The sequence below is a fragment of the Gadus chalcogrammus genome, chromosome 12 (genome assembly GCF_026213295.1).
Source record: "Gadus chalcogrammus isolate NIFS_2021 chromosome 12, NIFS_Gcha_1.0, whole genome shotgun sequence".
Lineage (NCBI taxonomy): Eukaryota > Metazoa > Chordata > Actinopteri > Gadiformes > Gadidae > Gadus > Gadus chalcogrammus.
In genome coordinates, this window is record NC_079423.1 from 12343785 (window position 1) to 12346284 (window position 2500).

The window sequence follows — 2500 nt, forward strand, 5'->3', positions numbered from 1 at the left end:
CACACACACACACACACACACACACACACACACACACACACACACCCTACAACAACTTCATTTGATTGACCAATGCAACTTATTCCAGACAGACAATGCACAATTAGACATACAATAACACAAAAAATAATAAACGGACACCTCAGGGAACAGTAATGCCACACCGGGAGGTGGGTAGCCTACTTTACTCACCCTGTTTGTAGATGAAGGCCATTCTCCTGTCTTTCATGGTGGCGAAGAGGTCAATAAGAGACCCAGGGGTTGTTCAGGGTGCATGAATCTTTACGAAAAAGAAGACATGGCCAGCGAAATAGTAGCTGAAGTTCAGCGCTACCAGTCGGTGAGGACACAGTTCTCCTCATTGAAAGTGCGATAACCACTCATCTTTCTCTCCGTGCACGCAGCTGAAGCTTCGGCATTGGCCTGCATGTCAGATTCAATTTTTAGTTGCTGCCCATGTGGCAGTTTGGTTTCATTTTACTAAATACTCTAAATCTCAACCCTCCATAACTGCACTTGCTTATACGATAAAATGATAAAAATGCAAAGTGCAAATCTCCCGCTATTTGTTTACGTTGACGTTGATGCTTTGATTTGATTGGTGTGAAGCCAAGTGGCTTCCCTTTGCACCCTGCTGACTAATCACAGTAGGGCAGTGTCATGACGGTTGCCTCACCTGATAGGTTAAACCTTCTTATTTTTCTTCACCAAGGGATGCCATCTCGGGCTGGCTTCCTCACGGACATACAGTGTGCAATGTCGTGTTTGACCGCGTATTCAGTACTTACAATTTAGAGGGGCGCTGTTTCGCACATTTTGAAATTCTCAATGAGACGAGAAAATGTGGAAGAAATGACCTCAACACAGCACCAAAGAATAACCAAAACTGTTAATATTAATGTTTTTATTGGATGTCTAAAAAACATAAAAGAATTCTCCGACACTTTAACCATTAACCTTGGTACAAACATTTAACATCACACACACACACACACACACACACACACACACACACACACACACACACACACACACACACACACACACACACACACACACACACACACACACACACACACACACACACACACAGTGTATTGCAGATAATTAATTAATTCAGATGTCATAATAATCGTTTACATGGATAAGGATTCCTACTGAATAATTTACTGCCGTCTCTATTGAACTAGTGATTGTTTTTGTAACAGTGTACCGTCGGACCTCAGCAGCTTTCTCACTCCTTACGTGCTACTGTATAAATGCTGGTTTTGCGGCAGCAATAATTGCTTACGGCCATACCACCCTGAACACGCCCGATCTCGTCTGATCTCGGAAGCTAAGCAGGGTCGGGCCTGGTTAGTACTTGGATGGGAGACCTCCTCAGAAGCCCAGGTTACTGTAAGTAGTGACGGGTGTCACCAAAAGAAAAAAAAAAAAAACACGCCCGATCTCGTCTGATCTCGGAAGCTAAGCAGGGTCGGGCCTGGTTAGTACTTGGATGGGAGACCGCCTGGGAATACCAGGTGCTGTAAGCTTTTTCTTTTTCAACTCGAGCTCATGCATGACGTGACCTGGATCTTTACTGCCAACCGTTTGGCAGAATTTAAGCAACATACAAAGACTGACAACGTCTCTCTAAACTATTTTTGTGTAAAATGAGGACGGTATAGTGATACTGCCAGCAGGGAGCACCAGAGAGCTGAAACGACAGTTCTACATTTCTTAAACTTTCACCCACACGAACACGCGCAAGCACTTCAGATCAATCAAAGACCATGGGAAGACGGCGAAAATACCAGTGGCGTGTTGCGTGGGGATTTCTTTTGAGGAAGCCAAATGAGACAACACCTTTAATCTACATGCTTTTTTGAAGGTGGGGGACAGAAAAGAGTATACGTCGCAAATTGTATCTATTGAATGTAACTACAAGAGCTATTTCAGCGCCTGGTTACCAGGACTTACACGTGCTCGCCCTCTTTCGCGCTCACACACACACACACACACACACACACACACACACACACACACACACACACACACACACACACACACACACACACACACACACACACACACACACACACACACACACACACACACTACAACAACTTCATTTGATTGACCAATGCAACTTATTCCAGACAGACAATGCACAATTAGACATACAATAACACAAAAAATAATAAACGGACACCTCAGGGAACAGTAATGCCACACCGGGAGGTGGGTAGCCTACTTTACTCACCCTGTTTGTAGATGAAGGCCATTCTCCTGTCTTTCATGGTGGCGAAGAGGTCAATAAGAGACCCAGGGGTTGTTCAGGGTGCATGAATCTTTACGAAAAAGAAGACATGGCCAGCGAAATAGTAGCTGAAGTTCAGCGCTACCAGTCGGTGAGGACACAGTTCTCCTCATTGAAAGTGCGATAACCACTCATCTTTCTCTCCGTGCACGCAGCTGAAGCTTCGGCATTGGCCTGCATGTCAGATTCAATTTTTAG

The 2500-nt window shown here is 44.6% G+C and overlaps 1 non-coding gene across 1 annotated transcript; it reads left to right on the top strand.

Moving 5' to 3' along the window:
• Nucleotides 1-1285: 1285 nt before the first annotated feature.
• LOC130394858 (5S ribosomal RNA) lies at nt 1286-1405 on the top strand. Its single transcript, XR_008897976.1, has one exon. It is a non-coding gene; the product is annotated as a 5S ribosomal RNA (ribosomal RNA).
• The last annotated feature ends 1095 nt before the right edge of the window (nt 1406-2500 follow it).